Here is a 27,732-nt window from a genome sequence, read left to right on the forward strand (position 1 = left end):
AGCTCCTTGCTTGACCTTAGATTTTATTAGATTCAGTAGTAGGATATTAACTGCAGTGCTTCCATTTTTTAAGAATCCCATCTGGAACGGATCATTGGCCGGTGATGTTCTGGCCCATGTCCGGAAATGTCAGAGTAGCATGGTGGCAAACATTTTTCCAATGATGTCCAATAACGCAATCGGACGATAATTGTCCGGCTCTTCTCTGTTACCTCGCTTAAATAGGGGAACCACCACTGATTGAGTCCATGAAATCGGAATTGATCTTGATAGTCTACATTGGTTGAATAGGATACTGATGAAGTTTGTCCATTCCTCTAGATTTTGTTTGAGGTCAATATTAGTTAAGCCGTCAGGCCCAGGCGCTCTTGAGTATTTGAGTTTTTTGATAACATCTCTTATGTGCTCTTAGGGCGATACGTTGATCCAGGGGCCCTCCAACTCGGTTTGAGCTGCAGTTGTATGATCCGGCGGGGCCGCAAACAGATTTCCAAAGAATTTGACCCATGCATCTTCGGTGACCAATTTGGAGAGTTGGTTGTCCATGATCATCTCTGATTTTTTGATGAGGGCTCAAAAGTCACTTGTTTTTTTGGTGCTGAGAGTCCTGAGCATTGCCTCTGCATACTTCTGGTACATAATGTGTCAGGGATTTCATAGCCATGATTTGTAACTTGTGGCTTCTGTTTGCCACTTTCGCCACACCATTTTCGTGTTATGAGTCGTGGCTCGTCTTTTCAATTGTCTCACCAATCTTCTTTTTTCGACCAAAGTACTATCATACTCGTGGTTGGTCTTCGTGCAGGACGTTTTCCCTCCTTTTGTCACCACCTTGTACTTTACCAGCAATGGTAGGTAATCCGGTCATTCCTTTTTCTTTTTAGGGTCAGTATTCTTCATTATGTCCCTTCTATATTTGTCAGTGATATTTTTGATGTTGACAGCGGTCAACCGTAACCGGGTTTGTTGATTGTTACGCAACTACCGATGGGTGTTCCTTTTACCCAATGGGCAAACCAATGTCCATGATATTGTGAGGAGGTTGTGATCGCTCTCTTTGGTTCTCGTAATTGCAAAGGCTTCTATATATGCTAGTAGGCTGTGGGATACAAATAAATAGTCTAGGATTGCACTAGAATTGCCTCGTTCCCATGTCGGAATAATGGACCCCCATGATTTCAGCTAAGCCACGTTGTGTAGATTTCTAGAGTTCATTAGAGCCATCCATGCGATTTCTCTTCCTTCCACCGAGCTTTGGGTGCACTTAGTATTGGTCTTATCCCAGGCAATGGGGCACTTTGCATTCAGGTCTCCACATATAATTATGTGCGTCATAATTTGAGCCACAGAGATGTCATCAATAACGTCCGCTACTTGTTTGCAAACATTTTCTGTAGACTTTTTTTGGGGGTTCCAATAAATGTTTATGATGGCTAACTGAGATGTTAAGCCGTCTCTGGAGCAGAGATCTTGGTGGCTCCATGAGGTTAGGACTGCTTGAATGCTGTAGGCCTCTGTTATTCTTTTGATCTTAATTACTGACCCAAGCCGAATTGCCACTAAAAGACCGGACGACGGCCGCCCAAACATGCCTTTTGTGGACGGAGAAAGTCTCGAAGCTGTTCAGAGATGGTTTTTCCAATAACCAGGTTTCCTGGAGGCATAAGGCAAACTACTGATCGAGCTTCTTCGAGGAAAGGAACCTCGGGTAATGAACGGGCGTACCTGCAGTGACCACCCGGGCCAATATACTTAGAAGTCAGGTGCCTCTTGTAGCACTCTTGACTATATATATATATATATACTAGTGGCGAGATTGCACTAATAGTTAAGGATATGCATATACATCGTAATGACTGGAGTGATCATGAGGCACTAATCTTAACTTTTGGGGGGGGGTAGTCCCAGACAGGTTGATTTGCAACATAGGCAACGTATTAACTAATCAATCAGCGACTCACTTGATATGGTCTGAGAAGAACATCATAAGGGCTGGTCAGTCAATTAGAGTATGGGATACGAACTATTCCAGCTTGTTTAATGCAACGTCTTTGGACGACATAGAAAAATGGATCTGCACCTTTTCCGATACACATGCATGCTCTAAGCCCTTTGTCACTGTCTGCGACTCACGTTCTGCATACACGCATGATAAATGCATCCGTGATGCTAAACATAAGCTGCGCAGGGACACTCGTTATATCAGATCATCGGCGAGATCTATGATAGATAAACACAATGAAATACGGAAGTTAAAAAATAAATATCGCCTATGGTCCAAATTACGGAACAGATCTAAACAAACTTGAATGCTGGCAACACACAGTAAAGATACTACGGTCTAGAAATTCCCGGAATATTTGGGTTTTGCTGGGGACGGCACGCGGAAATAGGATTACTACACAGATTAACCCTATTAGTGCTAATGATTGGGTAAACTTTATTGAGAGACGTAACGGCACAGTAAGTCTGATTTCTACTACTCCGCATAGAAATAAGTATACTGTTCCCCCTTTTCAGGTCACAGTTGAAGAGTTTATGGAGAAAATTGGAAAACTTAAGTCATCTAGAACTCATGGCCCGAACGGTTTATCCAATATTGTCATGAAAAAAAATCCTCTCTTTTGGGCTAATCTCCTTAAAATTCTGATTGATAAGATGTTCAGGGTTGGTAGAATCCATGCATCATGGGAGAAGGCGATATTGATTCCTGTGTTCAAGAAAGGGAATGTATCTGAACCTCGAAATTATAGACTTTTGTCTATGCTCGACTGTTCGGGTAAATTGTTTGCCTCATTACTTCTCCAAAACTTACAAACGTGGGCGGAGAACTCTGGGATACTTGATAATTTCCAGAGCGAATTTAGACCAGGATATTCGACTACCCATAACCTCTACATAATGAGTAGTCTGAGATTCTACCAAATCCGCCGCTATATGCTCTTTACATAAATTTTAAGGCGGGTTTTGATACAGTGAATGGTGATAAGCTGTGGCATAAGCTAGAAGAAATGTCCTGTCCTGAGGGAATAGTATACTATCTGAGACTTCTTCATAGTAACACTTTTGTTCAACTGAGACTAGATCTGGGAGCAACTATGACTAAAGCCATCCTGCAAAACCGAGGTGTTAAACAGGACTGTGTTACAGCTCCCCTGTTATACAACCTGTTTGTTTCTGATATACATGCGTTTATGTTGGATGTTCATAATTGTCCCCCCAAGATAGGTTCGAAACATTGTGCTGTTATGGCCTATGCTGACGATTTGGTGATCTTCGATCATACTTTTAGTGGATTACTCAGATCGGCAGAACGACTTTGGGATTACGCCAAGGCCAACAAGCTTGTTATTAACCATGGCAAGACTAAAGTAATGCTATATACCCAAGGCAAAATTGCTCGTCCACGCTTACACATAAAAGCGATTGAGATTCAGTACACTCATACTTATAAATATCTAGGCATTGAATTTGACTACAAGCACAACCATGAAACACGTAAGCAAATTAGAAAAGTCAAGGCGGCGCAGTTGACGGCTATGATTTGTCAATTCACTCGTACTCAGAGTGGATTTTCAATCTGGGGGCCCGTCAACTTTACATTCAGTGTTTAGTTCCTATGCTAATCTATGGACTTGAGGCATTAATCAACATGAACCTAGATTGGCTTCAGAAAGTCGAGGGGAAGTTCTGGAGGAAATTACTGGGTCTTCCTCAGGCTATACCCATGGCCATTCTAAGGTTGGAATTAGGCATCCTCTCTCTGAAAGCTATGGTATTAAAAAAGAGGGCTGAGCTATATATTAGAACTTGTAACTCCCCATCCAATCAGTTACTGATCTGTATCAAAGAGGAGATAAATGCTAATAAGCAATGTAAACTCACTGCAGAGATGGCCTTGTTATTCAAAGCTATTGATTGGACTCCGAGATGGGGTGACGATTGTGCATACCTGAAGTACCAACTAGGTAAGCATGTGGATAACTGGGATTGGCAAAATAATTTTGAGCATCTTGGGAATTTGAAGAGTTAGGGTTTTCTCTCTCACATACTCTATACCTTTAAAAGGGCACAGAAATATCTGTATCTATGCCCATCAGTGACTCTTAGACGTTTTTTACTATTACTGCGCATCAACCATTTACCATTATAAGCATTGATAGGAGATGAACGTTCAATCCCTAAACAAGAACGTTATTGCTGGTTATGTAAGAATCCTGCTGAACAAGAATCGGCTAGGCATATATTAATGTTGTGCCCTATACTGGCTTCTGTGTACATTAAACATTATAATAGATACGTTCATCTGGATTTCATTAAGGAAGATGAGTTTTGGTACAATTGTCTAAATACCCTTAATGCAGGGCTTCATTTGTCTCTATATAGGGTTTGGACTTGTGCAGATAGGACACTCAACAGTAATAAATAACAATCTAATGAACTTTTAATTCACTTCTTGGCTAGATGTGATAACATCTTTCTTCCTTTTTTTCTTTTCCAATTTGGTAACTCCGTTAGTCTTGCCACCTTATGTGGGGTATCCCCTTTCTCACTGCTCCTGTAACATTTCTGTTAATGCCAAACCTACTGTTATGGCAGGTGGCAGTGGACACACTTTACTGACTTTTGTGTGATTTTTACTCGAAGGGTCACCATTCTTCTAGAATGGTGGCTTCTTTATTTTTTCATGATTTTTAGTGTGCTTGTCCTTTCTTGGTCCTTCTTCTACCGTCCTGGGTGTGGGAGGTCCTGGATGTACTTTTGTCTTCAGTGGGAACCCTTTGCGTAGCCCACTGAGGCTCCAGAGTGTCTGTGAAGTCAGGAAGTGAGGGAGGAGTCAAACTCCGCTCACCTTTTGTCTTCTGGTGTGCCTGAGACAATCCAGTCCCCCACAGCCACCTGTCCCTTTCTATAAATTGGAGGGAGTGCTGCAGAGGATGTGTGTGGGTTCCTGTATATCTGGCCTGGATATGGAAGCTCAAGACAGGTTGACCACTGAAACAGAAGATCTGATGAAGAAGAGGAGAAGACTGCTGTAGCTACTTCCAGTGACCGAAGATGCCTGCTGTGTAACCGCTGCCAGTGCTGACCCCTTCTTTGATGCGAAAGAGGAGTCCTAAAGACGAAGACGCTGACCCATTCGCCTGTGAGGCCAATCAGTCTTAAGAATGCCTGCATTTCGAGCCATCCCACAACAAGCTTTGCCCTTCCTGGGCTGCAAACCACCTATACCCTGGGACCTCGAGCATGAGTGCTGTACGTTTTCAAAGAACAAATCTCACTGAAACGTTAGTGGACTCCTGCTGGACCTCCAGAGACACGATTCCACCTCTCAAAGTCCCCTTACCAGTGCTGGACCGAGATAGCGAGGCGATTCCAAGCACCAAAGAATCCTTTGTTGGGAGCCTTTTCTTTCAATTGCTGCTACACGTTCCCATTCAGTGCCCTTTCTTTTGTCAGCACGATCATGAATCCAGAGATTGGGTCTGTGCTGCTGCATCGTGAAGGTGTTTATCTGCAAGCTCTTCTTCACTGTGGAGGTATTGTGTGGCTGGGGGTAATAATCACCCAAAGTCTTGGGTTGCTCTTGTGTGGCTAGGGTGGTGATTCGTGCAGTTAGGAGTTCGCCCATGCCGTTCACCCAGACCTAACTATAGAACACATCTAGGGAACTTTCTACAAATTCCCTCAACACTTTCTACTAACTCTAAAGTCTGTACTTACAAGTTGGATTAGAAATCCTCTGGAACTCTGACTTTCATGCATCTGTGCCTATCCTGACCTGCCTACTGATGATCCACTGGACCATCAGTGTCCCCCTTGTGCCTCCTGAGATCACTCATGCCTCATAATAGGGAAAGACTTTTAAAGTATAAGGCCTCTGACTAGAAAATAGAACAGGTGTTGCAAAGTTCCCACTAATGTGTTAGTGCTGTAACTGATTATCTCTGAAATGGAATAAATTACAAAGTTCTTCCCTGTGATTTGCTTACTGCCATTCTGAAAAGTATACAAAGTTATTTACTTACATTTGACTTATGTTCCACTCGTCTAGAACGTAACACCATTGGTATTACTGTATTATTCCTGAAACTGAATAAGTGTATTACCAATAGTGTTTTACTCACCTTCAAAAGCATACTGCCATTCTTAATGTGTAATACTGAGTTGTACCTCCCTTCGAAGTCCACACTTCCATTCTGAAAAGCAATCCATAAGGTATTGCTTACCTTGGAATTGTGTTCTACTATTCTAAAAAGTAATTAGTGAACGGTATCATTCCTACAAGAAGAAGTTATATATGTTGCAAGGTATTCACTTGTAACATTGTTGGTATAACTATATTATTCATGAAACTGAATAAGTAACATAGCTTACTGCCAATAGGTAGGGTCCAATATCTTGAATTGCATACTGTCATTGTAAAAGTCTACTAATGTGGTTTTACTCACCTTGAATAACATAATGCCATTCAAAATGTATAATAGGTTTTACTCACCTTAAACTCCATACTGCTATTCTAAATAAGGTTTATACCTTGGGTTACATAAGTATTCTGTTGGCTATAATTGTGTTTATGACTTATAATGGTACTAACCTTTATGAAGAATTCTTTTTACCTATGTATATATAGAAAATCATTATTTTTACAATACATCAGTTTATCCGTGTTTCTTTGGACCATATATATGTTACAAATTCTTTGTACCTATCTACAGCCCTCTCTCCCTCCTAAAATAAGCATGATTCTCTGTCCACACTACCAAATTATGTAGTACAGGTGTATACTCAGAGTTGGAGTTTACTGTATTGCCTAAGGTATCGTTTCATAAAGTCCTTTAGGGTGTACTTTAGAAAAACTGTCCTAACACTGTTGGCATATGGTGGGATATGTGGAGGGTGGATTATGTCGATTTTATAGATACTATGTGCTCAGAGAAACCAAATTACAAGGTTTGGTGAGCCGATAAAGTGTACTTGAAACAAATCACAACTGAAACCTTGGGCTACTTCAAGCCTGAGGCCTACTTAAATGTGTCAATAGAAATCGTAATCCCATATTGTAAAATGTTGTAAAGGAAGTAAACTGGAATTAATATGAAGTTTGTGGGACTATACAGAGTCCTCCAAAAAACTTGTATGCCCATCTAACTATGTTGATGAGAGTGGGCATGATGACGTTTTAGACACCCGTCAAAAATGTTGTGAGGATAACTATGAAGAATCTACTGAGGAGGATGAAAGTTCACCCCCCAACTCCTCTCCTAACCTTCCTATATTTCCCTCTGCCATATGTGAGGAGCCAGGAAGAAGACGTGGACACAGAGGACTCATGTTTGTGGTAACAAACCTTTATTCAAATTATAAAGGGGGTTGGGAAATGCCTGACTGTCCCTACTCTAGGAGGTATTTTCCCTACCTCAACCAAAAACTAAGGGTCTGTCTTGTGTCAAGATGTCTAAAGCAAACACATGTCCTGTGTCAGAAATCCTATCCCTCTCATTCTAAAACTAACTCTAAAGTGTTAAGGATGTTGTCTTTAGCTCAACAAGTGCACAAATGTTCAAATTCAGCAAAAATGTTGAGGGACAGATAGATATGTAATCTATTGCTAATTCCCCTCCCCAGGCCCAAAACCGCCCAGGTGAGAAACGTTATTCACTGAGGCAACCATACCGCCCATATCCCAAACCGTTGCAGCAAATGATGAACATGATGCGAGCGGTTGAGAATGACTAGGCAGATGATAGAACCATACACATTCTGGACATGAAGCATACGTGCACTCACCATGAAGAAAATGCGGTGGGTCAAAAATGCATTTATACATGAAGGATATTAACATTTGCAACCATAAAGACATGAAGAATATGACATAAGCAATAAATAAGCTGAATGCAACACGAACAGCATGGGAGTATAGCTCACTAACATAGAAATGCAGCAGTAATGGGCAGCCATCTTTTCTAAAATGGAAGCTGCATCCTTCTTCTAAACTGAACGAAAGGCCTCAAGGTCTCACAAGAATTAAAAATGCCAAATAACAAAATGAAAATCTGTGCAGAGCTCAGACAGTAGCTCAAAGTCATAGCCAAGGTTACGAAGATCTTAGGCAGGGTCTGCACACTGCATAGAAGATACCAGATAAGGATTCACAGGACACAAGTAGTATACTCCCAAATTAATTATAGTCTGGAAAAGTGCAACTGTCCATTGTGAGCCAGATGTAGGGTAATTATAAGTCAAAAGGTTCTGTGAAGAGTAAGCTTAAGCAAGTCCCTAGTGGTAGAGAAAATGAGAACATTTGCGTTAATAGGAGGTAAAATACTCATAAATGCAGGGTGAAATAATTCAAAATGCGGTCCTCTCACTCGTGACCCATAATTCAAGAACACTGTCTATTCATTAGTACAGACACAGATAGGATACCTGTTTTGCCCCTCACGCATATTTCAGGACACGAGGCACCATACAAGGTTAACTACAAAGCTGATCACCCTGGCAGATGGCCTATGAGATGAGGGATGGTGTTTTTCATGAAATAAACAAGCAGTTTATGGACCTCTCTTCCCCTTCTCCCAATTTGGCTCATGTTTTGACGACCTGTCAGTTGATAAATTTTGGTCAGCAAGATGCCAAATGATGAAAGCCCCCAATCCCAGGTTGTCCATTATGTTTTAAACTAACAAATCAAATGTTGTGAAGGTGATGTCTTATTTGTGTTATAATTTTAGAGGTGGTCCCAGGAGGAGCTAATAGATAAGTGTTACGCAATTAAAAGGTTAACCCATATAGAAATGTATATGTAGTTTATCCTCTCACCCGTAGGTTTTGTATTCTGATATCGTCATTATGACATCGTTTTGGTTTAAAATACGATGTTTTGTATGAAGAGCTCTGAGAGTCGCAAGATTTAATGCTTGTATGCTGTGCCCACTTTATGCTGAAATTTTAATAAAGCAGGTTTTGACTTTCACCTTGGCTATTTCCTTTATCGAGTGTGTGATTTCCCAGACTCTCATTTCTGCTTAAACTGGGATTTTCCAGACCATCTTAACATATTGTAGCTGAGGATGGTTGGCCAGAGCACTCAGATTGTCGAAGTTTCCCTGCTGTGACTCATAGACTGCAGGGTGACCTGTGGAGACCGGTATCACGCATAAACGGAGAAAGGTTGGCAGGAGCACCTGTAGGGCAGAGGGAGATTGGCTGATTGGGGGAGATATGATACCGAAGGCCCTCGGCTGATCCACGGATGCAAGTATATTGCATCGGCCTGCCAAAATGGAAATGGGGGGAGGGAATAGTTTGTATATTGGGTGAATCGTGGTAAAATAAAGGATTGTGTTACGCTCACCTGGCATCCACAGGGACGCCACCCAGCCGGGTTACTCGCTGGTATGCTTCTCAGCTTTGCCCTGATGTGGTCTGCGTGGAAGGTTATGCCTGAAAATACACGAGGACTGTGTTCAAGACTGACAGACTGGGGTAAGTATCCTCCCTCCACCCCCGTATGATTTCAGTCCCTCTGGCGCCCTCTCCTCACCTTGTGGTAGAATTAGGCGTGCTCTCCGTCCTGCCTTCTTTGCAGGGGCATGTTGTCTTTCATGGGCGAGTGCGGTCCAGTTACTTCACTGACACCAGCCCGTTTGATATTGTTCACGTAGGTCTTATTGCTGTTCTTTAGTTTTGTTGCTATCCTGCATGCCTTTGTTTGTTTAAAATGTCTCTTTTTTTTCTCCCTTAGGTATGCGGAGCTTCAGCGTGGCGAACTGGCTTGGTGGAGCCCCGCTGGTAAATGATGGCGCATTAAGAGCGCTATGATGCAGTAAGTAAGCGCTATGCGCAGCAAAGTCTTGCCTTTGCTAACCTGTGTTTTCCTTCCTTGTAGGTCGTGGTGTTCTCCAGCACAAGTGGAATGTCCGGAGTGGTGCCAGCCGAGAGGCGACCAGCCAGATAAGCCGTTTGAGCACTTCGTAATTTGTAAATGTCTCTACTGCTTTCTTTAATGTTGCCTCTATCTTCCTCTTTTAGGTCGTTCTGTCCGGGAGGCGTGCAGATTCGAGGAAGCTGTTCTCAGTAGCTGCGAGTGTTTAAAGATGAAGACTGCAGGTAAGATGATGCTGCTAATGATGTTCCTTTTGTCTCCTTGCAGGTTCTGCTTCTCCCAGGATTGAGGGAATTACCTGGACACGGTGAGCGTCACGTTGCAAGCTGCAAGGTAATGCGAAGCGTGTTGTCTTCCTCGGGTGTGGTTTAAATAGCCCCAACAAAATAGTCCAGGTAAAGTAGTCCCTAGGCTACCACACCCAAAACCCTAGACCGCATAGCTTGGTTCTTAGGAACCAAGCTATGTGGATGCCTCCTTGTTGGCTGACAATACAATAAAGTAGTTCTCAAGCACATTGTTTTTCATGGTGTATGAGCCCGGCGCCATAGGCGCCAGGACTGGCCCCATGAGGGCTTTTGAAGAGGATGCCAGGCTCTAGAGGCCGGAGTCCTTACTCCACCTGGCCAATGGGTTTGCCAGAGGGGGTTTTGGGCGAGGGTCTTGACAGATTGATGATGATGGATAGCATGTGACAAGGTCACCGAAGACTATGCAATACCTTGTGATGAGGTATTAATGGTGATGAGATATCCTGGGACAAGGTCACAGATGATTGCATATTACACCTCATTTTGAGGGTAATATTGATGAGCGATTACCTCACCAGGAGTTGAGAAGATGGCCATATTGTATTTGAAACATATTAATTTGTGTAGCGATTGCTGATGCCAACCATAGGTTGTAAAATAGTCTAGAGTCTGTGAAAAGTGAATTTCTCTGTATAGTGATTTATATTGTGGAGGACGTGAAGTTGTAATTTGGACCGAAGGGTGCGGCCCGGGGCATGGGTGGCGTTTGTAGTATCACCCAGGTATTTTGTTGTGAAGGTGTGGTGATGGGGGGAGACATAGAAGCATTGGGAGTAAAGGGAGTAAAGGGAAACGTTGGGGGAAGAGTGTGAAGGAGAGGTGAACAGAGAGTATGTTAGAATTAAAATAGCGGTATGGTAAAAATTGATAGACTAAATTGTGACATGCCATCATGGAAGACACTCACCTTATGCTATATTTGTATGCATTGGCCACAGGAGGGCACTGTTTAGAGATCAGTACTGCAACACATGATGAATATAATATAAAGGGCACCTGGTATGTTCTCGGTCCCCCAGGTAGACAATAGATATAAACAGGAGAATGGACCGAGAACAGGAGGACGGCAGACAATTTTTGCAAAATATATTTTTATTTTCATACAGTGTAAATATTCAATAGTGGTAAACAAACCAATACATTAAAAACCAATAAACAATTTGTCCTGAATGGCTCACACTCTCCTCACTCTACTCCATCAAATGTACGTATTCAAACAGGCATTCACAATACTCATTCGCTATACGATTCCTTTATTGGCCTTGTCACATACATGGCCTGCTAACCCTTATTCGCCAATTTTATTAACACCCCATATGTATACTGGTGTGTCTGTCTATTACGCAACAAATGTTGTCAGATGTTGTTGACACGTGTTTCAGTCGGAATGATCGTACCATTGGTGCTACGGCACTTGTCTCAAACCATTTTCGGGACAGAAGCAAGCGCCTTGTTGTGCACCCCTTCTACGCTTGTGCTTTAAGTGTCAATCTCTCGATTGACACTTAAACCATGTCCTTTCGTGTTCAAATTCACGAAAAGGAAAGACAACGAGAAGAAAAGGAAAGGGAGCAATGGAGAGATGCAGAAAGGGAAAAAGAAAGGAAAGAAGAGGAAGACAGACAGAGAGAACTAGAGATTGAAAGAAGCAAGGAAAGACGACAAAGGGAAATAGATCAGATTATCAGGGGATGTACGGTCCCAGATAGAGAAAGAAAAAACAGGAATTGAGAGAAAGAAGTTTGGAAAGACGCTGCAAGGAAGTGGATGAGATACTTACACATTATACATTTCCATATGAAGTAGAGGGAGAAGCCATGTAAAGAAGGATTGGCAATTTGTATAGGAGCAGAAGAGATGGGGCAAGTAGCATAGCAGAGATGAGAGGAGGGTCTCCACAAGGTAAGGGAAGAAACGTATTGGAAGAGGTAATGAGCGGGACGTATATAACAAGTCCTCTTAAAAGACTAGATTTTGAAGACCGGGAGGATGATTAAGGAGATGAAAGTGATGATAGAATGTTTATAGATGAAGAGGAAGGGGCCACGCATGCCCTCTATACAAGTGCGAGAATAAAGAGAGAGAGAACGTGGTCAGATTTGGAAGAACCAGAACCTGTAGAATTTCCAAAACTACCAAATTAACAATCAAGCAACTTGAAAGAGAGAACCCCACATGTGAATAGGTTAAGAACTTTACTGGGGCAAATGAAAGTTAGCATGACGAAAGTTAGCATGACAGATGCAGTTATGAAGACGAAGGGTGCGGCTGCACTTGGACAAGGGGCACGATTGACACAGTTTCCATTGTTGGAGAAGTGGGGAGGATGGCCGAAATATAGTTCATGGCCACAGATGGACAATTTAGTATGTAAGCTGGCAATGCTGACATCAGGAGCGGGCAAATGAATTTATGAATGAGAAATCATGACAGCGGGAATGACAGTAGCGGTGGGTGACATAAAAAGTGTGCTTACTGACATGATTGGGGAGAAGGCAGATGACCTTTGGAAATGAGTGGGCTATCCCAGAGCGAAGGCCTAGAACACCACTCATGACGGACCACCTTTTAAAAATTGTAGGGCTGATGTATGGAGAGGTTCAGTATCCCGCTTCATCAGACATGAGCGCAATTATGACAAGTAAAATGCATGACAATGAAGACCCAGTTACTTCTTTTCAAGAAATTCATGAAAAATGGCAGCTACAAAACTGAGAGCTGTGGGACGTGGGACAAAACTGTACTTATCTTTGAATATAAAGCACACGGAAGGGAAATCCTGAGGAAGGGAACCAACCTCTGGAACAAAGAACTCTCTCCTTCTGGAACATTTGTGTTGGAGTTGCGCATTTTCCTTTTTGAACATTTATAAACCACTCATGGCCAACCAACCTTAGAGTTTATTTTGTTAGAATGTGAGGGCCAGAATTTTACTTTGGATATGGGAGGGTTTTGCTTTCGACATTCTGACTTTAACAGACCCTTAGTTTTGGTTTTAGGCACGGAAATACCTCTTAGAGCAAGGACAGAGAGGCCTTACCCCACCACCCCCTATCATTTTTAATAAAAGTCTTTGGCCAAAACCATGACTCCCTTGTGTCCGAGTCTCATACCTGGCTCCTCACAAAAAATCCCCTTCATACAGTTACCCATACTGATGGTATTGAAAGCTCTTGTATGTTACAAAAGAAAAATATATGTGGGAATCAGAACTTTAATATCCCGACTTCTGATGAGCATAACTCTTCCTTAAATCGGGACCAACCTTTGACCCCTCTAAAACCCTTCTTTGTAGGTCTAATTAATACCCAGAGTAAATCCAATAAAAGTGAAATTGGTTTTCAGAAAGGAAAAGGTGATCAGAACATTGGGGACTTCAAGTCCCGCAATGCTCTAAGTACAGAGACGAGGAAGAGGGACTCGGAGGCTCTAAACTGCAAGATGCAGTCTAGTGTTTCTGATGACCCACACCTGAGCGGGACTTTTAAATATATAAAGCCCCCTCATGTGCAGGCCATTAGAACAGCAAGGAGGTGGAGTAGTTGCAGAGGTTGCCAGCAGCATTTGCAGTGGAGGTGTCGAAATAGAAAGTATATTGTGCCTCCTATTGTAATAACTATATTAATATTGACCTACGCCAAGCTGCTCGAATGTCGCTTACGAAAGAAAATTGTGTTGCAAGGTCCTGACCTAAATCCATGTAAGCCGCCATTTTAGGTCAAACCGCCATTTTAGGATTCATTGTGTAAAAGTCACTCTGTGAGCTAAAATGGTGGACGATGTCATTCCAGAATACAACATGGCCGTCTTGACCTCTGTACATAGCTAATGTGTAATTTGCCTGCAGGCCACTTGTTGAGGTCATGAACTGAGACCTTGTCCTTCATTGACCTATGTGTAGAAGGATTACTCGTACAATGAAAACTAATCCACGAGCATATGTTGAGACAATGTATTCAAATACTGAACGAAGAACATACTATATTGTATTAATGTTTAAGAAGGCCTGCATGGAAAACTTTAGAATACACAGTTATTGCATACGCTTGTTGATACATGTATTAAAGGCAAACCAGTTATATGCAGTTATTTGAGACTTGGCACGAACCCTAGATCGGTGATGTATTAAAAGGAATATTAACCCGAAGTGGGGCTGGACATCGCGCCCACTAAATGTATAAAAAGCGAATGCATTCTAATGTACAGCGTCTCTCACTGAACACACTGAACCACGCTGGAGCTCGTTGTGTTGTACTGAGGGCCGATAGCTATCTGATTTTGCTCTATTTTTTGTAACTGGATTCAGTATAAAATAAACTACTTTGTATGTTCCTTTGTAACCCGTGTTCGGTGTATTTCCTTTTGGGGTACTCAGCCTCGATATTCTTTTTCTGTTTTCACAGAGGAAGAAGGAAGACACCGGAGCCACCGCAATTGTTAGTGCGGATGTCGGTCCTGAGAGGGTCTCCGAAGCTGAGGGCTTTGAATACAGAAGCTGTGCAGTGGGAAGCGGTGTGTTAGCAAGCTTTCCCCATGGAGAGAGAGGCTCTACGAATTGTGCACTGTATCCTGGTGGCTAGCGAGCACCAGTGTGTGCTGGGAGCAAGAGAAGCTCCTTTCCTGGTCGGAGTGAGCCGCGGGAAACCGGAATCAGTCTGCCATCTGAAAAGCAGCAGCAAAAGCAGAGCGAAGCATGGCAGTGGATTGAGCGGATGGGTTTACACACACCAGTGCATTTACCTTTGATAGGTAACCTTGGTACATTCTGTGATGAACCACTGGCGACTGAAAGTATTTTTGAATACCAAACTAACCAAAGGAAATCACAGCGGCAAAAGCAAATCTTGTTAAACAGACAAAGGCCAAGTTGCAATCATTGCTATCTAAGCCAATACTATTGATAAGGCAAGGAGGGGGCAACACCTCAGCTGGCTAATTATAAAAATCATTGCTGAATTAATAAAGGGGCAACACTGAAGCTAGCCCATGGAAACCACCATTGCCAAAGTAAGGAGGGGGAAATACTTCAAACAGCATGTAGATCATATTGGCGAAACGACAAGATCGCATTGTTACAGAGGAATTGTAACCATTGTTCCCAGATTGAGGAAGAGGCAATTGTTAAATAAGACATTAACTAGTATTGCCAAAGACAAAGCAGGGCAAGTGTGTTAAAGAAACATTGTCAGAAGTTACTTGATGTAGAAGTGAGAAAACAAGAGTGGCAGGAGGGACGCCCTCCTGATGGAGAGTATCAAGGAGGAGAGAAGCATAACCTGCATTGCATGTGGCAAATACAACAGTGGAATAAACAGCACCAATGTGTCTCGTGTCTTCTCAGAAGAAGTTGTGAATTGTGATGTTCTTGAAAATTATAGACTGTTTTCTAGAAGGTTTAAAAATCCACCACAGACTCCTTGTAGTATTGCTAGGAGTTTTTAGTCCTGGCATGTGAGTATACGAGGGCATTGACCTTATTAGTGGTAGTCCTGGCAGGTTGGTGGACCAGGCAGAAATCATTGAAGTACTACATTGTGGATGAAGGTTGTGGAGAAGTGACAAGGTCACTGAAGTGTTTCATCAATTGTTGCAGAATTATCATGACAAAACTTTGCTGTTGATGCAGAGAATTATAAAAGTGTTGTTTTCCAAGAGGAAGAAGTTACTTTGAACTTTCTGTTATAAGTGAAGAGATAACGAATTGTTGTATAATTGAACTGTTGGTTAAAGTTCAAGTGGAAGACCTTTGGAGCATAAAGGAAACTTTGATACAAACCTGGCTACAAAAAGACAATTTATTGGAACTTTTGAGTGAAAATCCTGCATTTAATCTGGGGAAGGGGACCCAACCCAGTTTACGGTGATGCGCAGTTATTAGTTTCAAGTTGAATATAGCTGTTATTTATGTTAATTTGAATTGCCATTGATTGCCTTTATGATTTTGATTTATGTACAGGAGTGAGGGATGGATTCCTTTTGTTAGAATGTTTTCCTTTAGTTATTTTGATAGGCAGGAAACTCCTCATTAGGTTAAGGATAGTGAGGTGTTTATCAAACCCCTTTGAGTTAATAAAATGGCTACTTGTGAAAAACCTTTACCAAGTTGTCTGCCTCATATTTCTGACCCCTCACAGCTCCTCCAAGACCCTGACTATAGAGGTCTCATTAAAAATCTTGATTCAGAAGAGTGGGAAGGAGGCATATCAAGTAAGGGCAGGAAAGAAAATGGCCCATGGAATCCTGGAGAGGGCTTTGTTTCCCAAAGCAGAGGAAGTTAAGACCACTGATAAAACTGAGAGGGGGAACAAAGGCTTTGGTGAGGCAGATGCAGATTCCTAAACTGCATCTGAGGCAGTACCACCAAAAGCCCTTGGGGAGGAAGTCGAGATTATTGCAAACTTGGCATTCGCCCAAAGGAATGACCCCTTCCTTGCAGAAGCTGTTTTTCATGTGTTATCTGAAGAGGAGTGCAGAGAGAAAGGGGGGCCATTTTCTTTTCTAAGGGCTGGACTTCTCTATAGGGGTAACCTTAGTCCCCATGGCACTCCCAGATCTCAGATAATGGTACCCAAAAGCCAGAAAAGAATGGTATTCTAAATTGCTCACTCCCATCTATCAGGTGGTAACTTAGGAATAGCCTAGGCACAAATAGTAAGCTGTTTCTATTTGCCAGGAATCTACGCTGAGGTGAAAAACATTTTGCTTTCTTGTGCCCTGTGCCAAAGGACCAGTTTTCAGATGTCCTTTCCAGGTCCATTAAAACCTTTACCAATCATTCATGTGCCCTTTTTCCACATAGGCATGTACATAGTTGGGCCCCTTGAGGCAACACAATTATGAACAGATATGTATTGGTCATTCTGGACTATGGAACACTATATCCTGAAGCATTGCCATTATGCAATAATATGACCCAACAAATCCTCAAACACTTGATTCCATTTTTCTCACAAGTTGGGTTCCCGAAGGAGATCCTAACAGAAAAGGGAATTACATTAATGAGTCAACTGAAAATCCTGCATATAAAAACTCTTAGGATTTCCATTTATCATTCACAAACTGACAGGTCCGTGGAACAATACAATAAAACCCTGAAGCATGTCCTAAAGAAGTTGGTGGTGGTAGATGGAAAAAACTGGGATATCATAACACCTTGGGCCCTTTTTGCCGTTTGAAAAACACCACAATCCTCAACAGAATTCTCTCCATTTGAATTATTATATGGCAGAGAGCCACGAGATGTCTTTGACATATTACGGGAGATTTGGGAACAGTGGGAGAAAGCCGCCTTGCCCCGCTCCCAAACCAGGCAACGTTTAAAGGAACATATGGCTACTGTCAGAACAACCGTTCAAGCTCATATGGTCAAGGCCCAAGAAAATCAAGAGACTTCACTTGATGAAGCTTTGCTTAGGTCCTTTTCCATTGGACAACAGGTTCTTGTTCTCCTTCCATCATCTGAAAATAAGATGTTGTCCAAATGGCACGGTCCTTATGAGGTGATGGAGCACACAGGGCCATATGATTTTCAAGTCTCCCAACCCAATAGAAGAATTAAGACCCACATCTATCACATAAACTTCCCAAAGGAGTGGAGAGAGGACCGTCCAATGTCCAAAGTACTATTCTGGCCCTCACATTCTAACAAAATAAACTCTAAGGTGAAAGGGTTAATGTCTTTGGCCTTGAGTGGTTTATACATGTTCAAAAAGGAAAATGCTTAACTACAACACAAAAGTTCCAGAAGCGTAGAGTTCCTTGTTCCAGAAGGTGGTACCCTTCCCATGGAATTCTCTTCCCTCTGTTGTATATTCAATGATATCAGTTTCTTGGGTTTCTCTTTATCCACAACACAATGGATAAACAAACAATTTGGCTCTTTATCTTGTTAGGATACCTGGTGTACTCTCCTGCTAGGTTTTCACTCCTCTTCTCTTTGGTTTTACACAGCCTTTTTGCTAGTCCTAATATATCCTTGTCAGGGCCACTTTAGATGATGTGTTTCTTTATACACTGTTCAGTTTGTCCTTGCCTGGTATACTCTCCTGCCAGGGCTTTCTTAAATGAACATACTTGCAACTGCCTGATATACTCTCCTGCCAGGGCTTTTCTTAATGTATACTTTTCCTGCAGCTTTAATTTGCCTGGTGTACGCTCCCTCCAGGGCTTCTCTCATGTGGGCTATGCCCACACTTCCAAACTTGATATTTTCTTATGTTTGCTTTATCCAATACTGTATCTGCCTGGTATGCTATCCTGCCAGGGCTTTTTTGTATATTTAGTGCATACACTCAAACACTTGAAAGTGTCTCACTTTTGTACTGTTTTCCCTTTTAAAGAAATATTCAATGGCTCTTTCTCTTTCAAGTACTTCATTTGCTTCCTTAACAGTTATTCCGATTTGACATGGCTGTCAACTGTGTTTGTAGCACAGAGACTGTGTTCGCCAACACGATCATATGATACTCTGTTTCTGCCACGATTCTGTTACTTTCTCGTTGCACTGCGTTCTGAGCGCTATCTTCACTTCAATGTTCCCAGTCTTCTGTTCAAACACCATTAAAACAGCTATTTTAAATAAGATGGTGCTGTTGGCCACCCAGGAGTGGGGAGGGGGCTTATTGAGAAGGGCATATTCTTTCTGTATATTGGATGTGGTTCCCACCAACTTTGCAAGCTCTAATTGGTAAGAGTCCCATTTAAAAATGCAAATAAAAATGACACCCCCATGTGGCCAATATTTACACAACCTCACACAAATTGCATTTGGCCAGGCTCTGAAGTGTCTAAACTGTCACTTTTGTGGGATGCCTCTTTCAAGGCTGGGGCTGCAAGGGTGTCTGTTACACAGGAAACATAGAGTATACATTTGTTGTGTGTATAGAACCTACAGTTGACATTTCTAATATTGGCGCATTGGTTTGGCGGAGCACTCTAACCGTATTGGATTGCTTGATTATTGGATTGTCTGATTACTCAGTGTCTGCAAGGGAGTACACATCCCTTTGATCCGTCCCTTTTCTCTTTTTGTACACACTAACTTGGGCTATATAAAGGATTCAAGGTGGTGCCAATCTCTACTGGAGCACAGAATTGAATAAAGGGAGCAATTGCTATTAATGCCCTAAGGTGTTTATACAAACACACCTGCCCCTCTTGTGAGATACTGCAGTGTCTGGGAGTGGCGACCATGGCCTGCATAGAATAGCAGGCGTAACAAAGAAAGCTCCAGCAACCAATATCATATATATAGAAACCACAATAGTGTTACTGTGGGGAGCGACTGCAACTAGAGGCCCGGTGTGGGGGGCTGGGGTAGCCGCATTCAGCAAGCCATTTCATATGGACTTGACGAGCAAAGATACGCTGATGAAACAGAGCAGGGAGCTAGCCATAAAATAGTTTTGGGGGTTTTTGACTGGGAATGAAAGGGCATTTAAAAAGTCACAACAAGAGAAGCAATGCTCCCCCTAGGTGCTTGCCACTTAAGAATCAAAACAACCCTTTAAAGCACCATTCATGAGACCTCTCAACAACTTAAAAAGCGCCACTGGCCCCTACAAAATAGCCTCTGCTATAACAGAGCTTTAAGCAGGGAGTACTGGTCATGCATAACAAAGCAGCCGACTGGAACCAGGCCCTCTTTCTTGTATGTATCTTAATTAGCTCTGTCAGTGAGCAACACTAGCTCCAGGGACACACTTGAAAAGGCAGTCAGGGTAGTTTGATTCTTGAAATGGGGCTACCACTTTTAAAGTTGCAGAAATACTCTCTAGAATTGCACATTATGGTGAGTAATACACTGTCAAAATACTGTCGACATGGGGACATCATAAGGTGTTTTGCTTAAAAGGGACATTTGTACATTTTGCAATTTCTTTTGCGTTTTACTCTGTCATCTCACCAACCCAATTTTGCCACTATTTTAGCCCCGATTTATCTCTGATACATGCAGGCAAAGACTTCCAAGGTGCTTTACTTATTTTGTCACTAGGTGGCACTTTGTTGTTCAGCGGAGCTTGAAGCACTTGCATTCACTTACCCAGGCCACACATATTCATAAACGCACTGTGAAGAGACAGAGAGTGTGACCTAGACATTCTTTCAAACATATAGGCCTTCAGCCGCCCAACGTTGTATGCAGTGTTGGTTACCGTGGGCCTGAAGGTGAGCATCTGCCTGCTATGTCCACAATCGATTGGGAACCAGGCTTTCATCCTGGTGAACTCTTCAATCAGCTCCCCTCAAACAACTGGGCACCTGGATTCGATCTGCTCCACCAAACCTATGTTGTCACCATATTTTATTGTTATTTATTATCTTCTTGAGGTATAGTACACACTATGGGGGCACCTGTTCAAAATGCTGTGGTAAGAGATACTATAAAGCTATACTGTATGCAGTCTCTAGTTCCATTGTTTCTATAAGAATGAATGTTGGGCACAGTTCAGAGAATAATCATTCACCTAATTTATAACACCTAAGAAACAATGTGCACCAATTAGTTGAGACTGTCAATGAAAAAAAGTTCTCAGAGGCCGTTCACCAAGGCAAAGTGTGCATCATATATCAGTCAACATATATATATTATTTTATTCGTATACCACAGCCATGAATACATAACTTCTTTTTATACATATAACATAAGCAGGCATATAGAAAACTATAAAAGTATCAGAAAAAAGTGATTAGTTCCATAAAACATAGGACTTGGTACAAAATAATAAAAAAAGAAAAAACGATGATCAATTCTACGGACTCTCAATTTCATATCATAGATGAGTCACATAGTAAATTAAAATCCAGTCATTTCCCTCCATAAGACAACTCCACGGTATATCACTGCTGGCTATTATGGCCTCAGCCTTGCCATATGCTTACAGATATTTTCTACCTAATGAAGTCAGGGCCTGACATAGAGTCAATAGATGTCTGGCACTTTCCAATTGGTGTGTCAGGCAGAGACAAGTCTTGAGTACTGTGAGAATTCATTAGATGTCGTCAATTCTCCCCGAGGGGGAGCCCCTTCCAATGAGGCTAGGGAGGTGAGGCCACAACCTAATAGTGCCCCTGTGGGTGGTACACAGTGGGGGGATCTCATTGGGCGAGACTCCCCCTCTTCGGACCAGGACGAACATCTAGGGAGAATGCGATAGGACATCCCACACCCAACACACCTCCATACCCCATACACCCCAAGATCATGCCAAACCAGCCCATGCATATGTGTAGGGCCATGGAGTTAAGCTCTACTGAGATGAGTAACATAGAATACCTTGGGGAGACATGTCTGATAAATACTGAGACGAGGAGGAGGAGTGGAGTAATGAAGAACACCCTGAGGAACAAAGATGAGCGTTCTAGTCTTCCGCGGGAGTGTGTGCAACCAGGTAACCAGTTGTCTAAGAATAAATGGAAGGAGGGCTAAGGAGAAGGAGAACGTGGATCGGGACGCTGCAAGGAAGCAGTCAGCAAGAATGTGTCATATCCTGTTAGGGAGAGCAGCCGGTGTCCAGTGCGAGAATGGAAAGGGCAAAACAGTAGCCGGGGAGAAGCAGAGCACAGTGGGAAGACACAAAAGGAGTTCTCCGTTCACCACGAGAAGGCGAACCAAAGGCAGTAAGGCACACCAGCATCAAGATTGCAGCAGAGACCAGCCGCAGAGGTGCACCCCGAGCCCTGGAAGTCCTGTTTACGTATCTAAACCCTGAAAGAGATAAGGGGAGACACAAAAGAGCTGGAGAGGGAAACACACAGGCTAGGGTGGTTTTCTCAAGACCCAGTAACGGCAGGAAGGTTATTGGGAACAACCAGAAACGGGTCTGGGACCTGCACGCACGAGAAAAGAGTGATAAAAGCCATCTTCTTCGTGGCATTACCTGTCAGGAGAGTGAAGCAGGTCTGCCAGAACCAAACCACAGAGTAACACAGGTCTGGGACCCGCAGAGAACCATGACTGCCCAAGTCCAAAGACCGGGAAGTCAGGGTCTTGGACCCCCAAAGTAAAGTCAAGAAAGGCCAGGGGGAAGGGAGTCATTCCCCCTGGTTTTATGAACTGTCTAACTAAAGTGAGAGAAAGGCCAGGGGTAGGGAGTTATTTCCCCCTCGTGGTGTTGAACTGTGAAACCAAGTGTACGAAAAGCCTGGGGAAGGAAGTCATTCCCCCTGGTTGTGTGAAAAAGGAAAGTCAAGAGACCAGCAGAAGGGAGTCATTCTCCTAGTAACCAAGGCCAGGGGAAGGGAGTCATTTCGCCTGGTGAGGAACTTGCGACCAGAACTGTACAGTCCAGTCCAGGAGAAGGGAGTCATTCTCCTGGACCAAGAACGTTGGCACAACCTTTAGTTTAGTTATAAGTGTAAGGGACAGCGAGCGGGACTTTTGACACAGGACGGTGGACTGTTTACATACAAAGGACTTTCTGACAGACCCATTAGCACTTTAGTTGAGGCAGGGTAACCCCTAATAGATGTAGGGAAAGATAGGTTTTCTCTGTAATTTTATTTTCAATTAAAGTCTACAGCCATCACTATGCCACCTGTGTCACTCACCTCCTTCTGCACCCTTACAGTGCCCTCTTGATTTTCATCAATGCCCCTGTTACTTCCTGGGTTTGCACTACATTAAACTTTATTCTCATGTAATCGAATTTAATGTTGGTTCTTCGAAATTCCACCACATATCTGGGTTCATCGCTAAGTCAGTCAAGTTTTTATCAACCACTGCAATTGATTTTTTGATGTACAACATTAAGTTAGATTCCAGGGCCAGCATTGCATTAATTTTAATACTAGTACACCAAAAGAGGCCATCTGTCATTAGCTGATCAAACACCACGCCCCCATATAGCATGTATTCTTGGCTGGATAGCCCCTTACAATATAGAAAATGACAGTGTTAGGGAAGGCCTTTGTATATTTCCTGTATAAATGGAGTCTACACTATATGTTGATGAATTTTATAGAGGCAATTCCAAATTCAGCTCACAAATATTCTGTACTGAGACAGCTAGGAAGACCAGTTATGTTTCTTAAGCAATAACGTTCCAATGTACTAAGTTCTTCTATTTTAGCTAGCCCCCATATTTCAGCTTCATACATCATAGCTGGTATTATTTTCAGCCTGTGTATACCTCTTAGTGGTATAATAAAGTAGCCAGAAAGTCAGAAAGACTCTGATGGCTGCAGCATGCTGCGGAAACAATTGCCTGACTTTCCCCTTTTGTAATGCCAATTGAGTTTCTGATCAATCGCAACCACCAGGTAATTGTATCGGGGGTGAAAATGTCCAGTTTCAAGGTAATGGCAAACCATAAAAAGTGACTTGCCATCTCAATGATACACATACAAACAGCACACCATGTCTTACTTGTCCAAGAGTCAATTATTACTAGCCAGTGGCGATTGCAAATGTTGCACCCGGATTGTGTGTCACTAGCGCAACTAGTTAGTCATTCAGCATCCAGTTAAAGCTGTTCCCTCTGTAGTTGTGACGGGTGTGAAAAGTCATGATCCTAGTCTTGTTTATGACTCAGACATTCTTCTGTGCATAGGTGGCAAGTAATGCCAGCTGCTTTTGTAAGCCCTTAGGAAAAGAGTCCAGTAGAATCACATCATCCGCATATCCCAATCATTGCAATTGGATAGCACCCCATTTCGGGGATGTGCTTCCACCGATTTGAGTTCAGTGGTCTGATCTGCTAACTGCAGATTAAACTAAGTGAGGGCCACGATACATCTGTGCTTGAGGCGTGTATAAGTGGCTGTTGGATCGGTCAGGTATCTGGATTTCGGATCCTCAGTGACAGTAGTGGTGTTGTGGAGAGTCTTGATCATTTTCAGCAATCCACTGGAAATTCCCCACACGTGCAGTTTCTGCCATTATAGTTTATTTGTGTGCCAGGCCTGAACTGTTGTAGTTACTAATGCCATCATTTTAGTCAGAGTGGAGGAGCCCTTTCTAAAACCATTCTGGTTGTAAGATTTTGTGTCCCTGCCCCCCCCCCCCCCCCGATCCATTCTGTAAGCTTTTTCAACAGTTTTCGGCCAAACATCTTTGCTGGACCATCTAATATGGCATGAATTCTATAACTCTTGCATTCATGTTTGGGACTGTGCCTATAAACTGGCCCAATAGTACTGTTTGTCCAGTTAGCAGGAATACATTCTGTGATGCTAATGATTTTAAATAGCTCATGCAGAATAGTTTGCCAAAGTAGTGGGTTCCTTCTTAGCAAGTAATTTCAAACTTCATCAGGCCCTGGCACCATTGAGGCATTAATAGCACTGGTGGTCTTTCTGACCTCATCCACCTCACAGTAGTATTCCCACCTGTCACCCAATTTATCAGATGTAGAGTAATCATTAGGTTTAGCCCCACTGTTGATATCAATATACTCTTCCCATTTATCTTTGGAGACTCCTCCACTGAATCTAGCACCCATCTTTGTACAGCAACTAACTTCCAAAACCTCAGAGAGTTATTCAGTTTAGTAATATCCACAAGTGCTTGCCATTGTTTATTTTTCCTTAATCTCATATATGTCCTTAGCCATTTTCGCTATACAGTTCTTACTTGCATTTAGTTCATCTTTCAATGGAAGGTTGCCACCTAAGATCCTTCACAAGTCTTTTCTTAATGATTTCTTAGCCATGGCTACTTCTGAATCAAAAACATGGTGAGTAGAATTTTGACTAGTTGCACCTAATTTCTTATCATAGTCTTTCTTGCAGAATACAATTAGACACTTGAATAAAAAATCATGTATAATTGTTCAAGCATCTCAAATCCTACACTGTCAGCCCTTCTCCTACCTTCCTAGGAAAGGCAATAGAACAGTCCAGGCAACCGCCTATTATCAGGTCATGGCCTAATATTTGAGCCTTCTTATTAGCCTTCTCAAGATTGGGAGGATCCCAAATAATCTGATTGACCCCTTGAGTAGTACCAACTATTCCTGTTCTGTCAGTGGAAGGAACCCTTTACTCGGGATCTTCCATTCTCTCTATAACTGGTTAGTGGTCACTATCCCCCATAGGCTCAAACACTAGCTCAGTAATGTGGTGTATCTCATGGCCGTTCAAGGAGATAGCATCTAGAAGGGAAGCAGCATCATCAGACCCCCTGGAATATTGTCCATGTTTATCACCCGGGCAGCGTCCATTTAACATTTACACGCCATAAGGGTTCAATAAGTCATACCAAGCACGGCCCTTCAAGACCGGTGTTTCCTGCTTTAAAATGGCCTTAGCTATATGCCATAGTCTATCCTTAATGTCAGAATTGTACTGAAGGATGTCACCAAGGATTTGTGCATCCAAGTCCCCCATAATGATATGGGGAGAGGGGTTTCTAGTGAAGTTATCTTCAATGAATCACTCTACAGGCATTCTAAAGGCCTTCTTCTCTTTATTTCCATGCAGATCATATATGTTAACAATTAATAAGGATTTGAAGGAGCCAGGAAGATCAGCTCCAGTGATCATCACAGCCAATATTTAATCAGAGGCCACAACCACTTCCTTAATCAAGTAAGCATTCCTAACGCTAATGAGTAATCCACCCCTGGGTCGTCCCTTGTATGCAGCCTTCTGAGTACAGTATTCCATCTGTCAATGTGAAGGGGGACTACTGACCAAGTTTCCTGTAATACAATAACATAATACTGATCCAATTGGTCATATAGTCCCTCCTCTCTGGTATAATGGGTATAACCACAGGATTTCCACGACAAGAAGGGTTAGGGCCTACTAAGAGATCTGAGATGTAAAATGGATGGATGCCAACGACAGTCCAAATAGTCTGGTATAGACCAAGTACCACATTCCCCAGATGTCTCTAACCCTCCCTAATAACTGCAAAGATGTTATCTTTGACTATTTCGTATGCACACATGGGTGACAGTTGTTTTGCTGATATCCCTGAAGGCTCCATATGCTAGGGAAAAGTGATCTTGTAGCAGTCATAGCCCACATTGCACAGTTCTTCAGCACACAATTCACATTAATTTCAGAATTTAAAAAATACATAAGTGCTGAACTCTGCAGGATCAAGTTCCTCCACAATATCTAAATCCTCAGAGTAGATTGTGCGCAACCGAGGATTCAGATGAAGTAGTTGAAGAATTGCCAATCGATTTTAAAATATGTTTGTTAGTCAAACAGAAGAAACTTTGAATTCTAAGCGCCTTCTTTGCTACTGCCCTTTCCTGCTATGGATGCCCCCCGTCCTCCCTTCTAGTTAGCTGTGTTGGTTTTGCTTTTAAGCTGAAAAGTCCCCTTTGATACATGGTAGTGCTGCTTAAGTTCCTTATCACAAGCATGAAAGTCAATAGGCATAGTATGTTGATCACACTCAGGTATTATAAATAAGTCTTCAGTTTTGTTGTCTTCTATTCAGTTCATTTAGCAGCCTTCACATATTTAGTCCATCTGTTACTCCACGCCCCATGCCCGTTGCTCACACTCGTAGTGAATGAATGGGGCTCTGGATAATACTAGGGTTGCTTTTGTATTCTGTGTCACTCTGGGTTGGGCTTTTGTTAGGGTCACTACAATTGGTTCGATTTTCCTTCAGCTGTTTCGAAGGTCACAATTGTATCAGCGACCCCAATAGAGCCAGACTAGGGGATTTGATCCTTGTCCAGCACGTCCAATGCCGTTCAAATTCATTACAGTTAGTGTTTGTCACTTAAAGTCTTGGCACAATTCGTTCCTCAAATTTGTTCAAATGTTGAGTGCATCCTATAGTATCATAATGGATTTGCTCACATAATTTGACTAAGGCGATCCACAGGAAGTCCAGGGCTCCTATGTGTGCACTCGCAACAGTTTGAGTGCCATAAGCTCTAACTTCATGTTGATCTTTGGCATCAGATGGACAGTGATTTCCACTATTTATGTTATATTGTTAATGTCCTTACAAGAGTCTTTACCAGCATGAGTGACCACATCTGAAGAAATAGTGCAGTCCACAAGCTCAGATCCAGAGCGTATGGAAACTGATGGGTGCCTAGTAGACCTTTATCAATGAGGTTAGAGCTGCTATAATGTAATTCATATTCATTAATTGCTATGAATTTCGTAGGTACTGAGGCACAGTCTAGTTGCCCAGCCATCAAGTCCCCTTTAGCTGCCCTGGTATTAGTAGTAGTTTTTCCTGGGTTACAAGACTTGATCACTGGCATTGCTGTACATCTGGAACAGATGTCACCGCCATTTCGCCAGAGTGTAGCTGGAAAAAAGTAAATGATTTCTCCCATAACCATGCCATATAATTAATTACAAGTTCTTCTATTTGTGCCGCATGGCACAATAATTGAGGATAATAAGAGCAGTTAGTTAGTGATGGTCCCAGCAGAGACCCGGTTGCTGGAGAATAATTGATTTGGAGTGCACATACCATTAGCAAACCTGCTCCTTTCAGACCTAGGGAACCTAAAGTTGCATTTAGACTCCAATGCCTCCACTAACAGCAGTTTCAGCAGGCCCAGAACTCACCACACAGCCTTAAGCGTCCAGAGCATTAATCAAAGG

Source organism: Ambystoma mexicanum, chromosome 9 (genome assembly GCF_040938575.1).
Source record: "Ambystoma mexicanum isolate Mex_15411 chromosome 9, UKY_AmexF1_1, whole genome shotgun sequence".
NCBI classification, from domain to species: Eukaryota; Metazoa; Chordata; class Amphibia; order Caudata; family Ambystomatidae; genus Ambystoma; species Ambystoma mexicanum.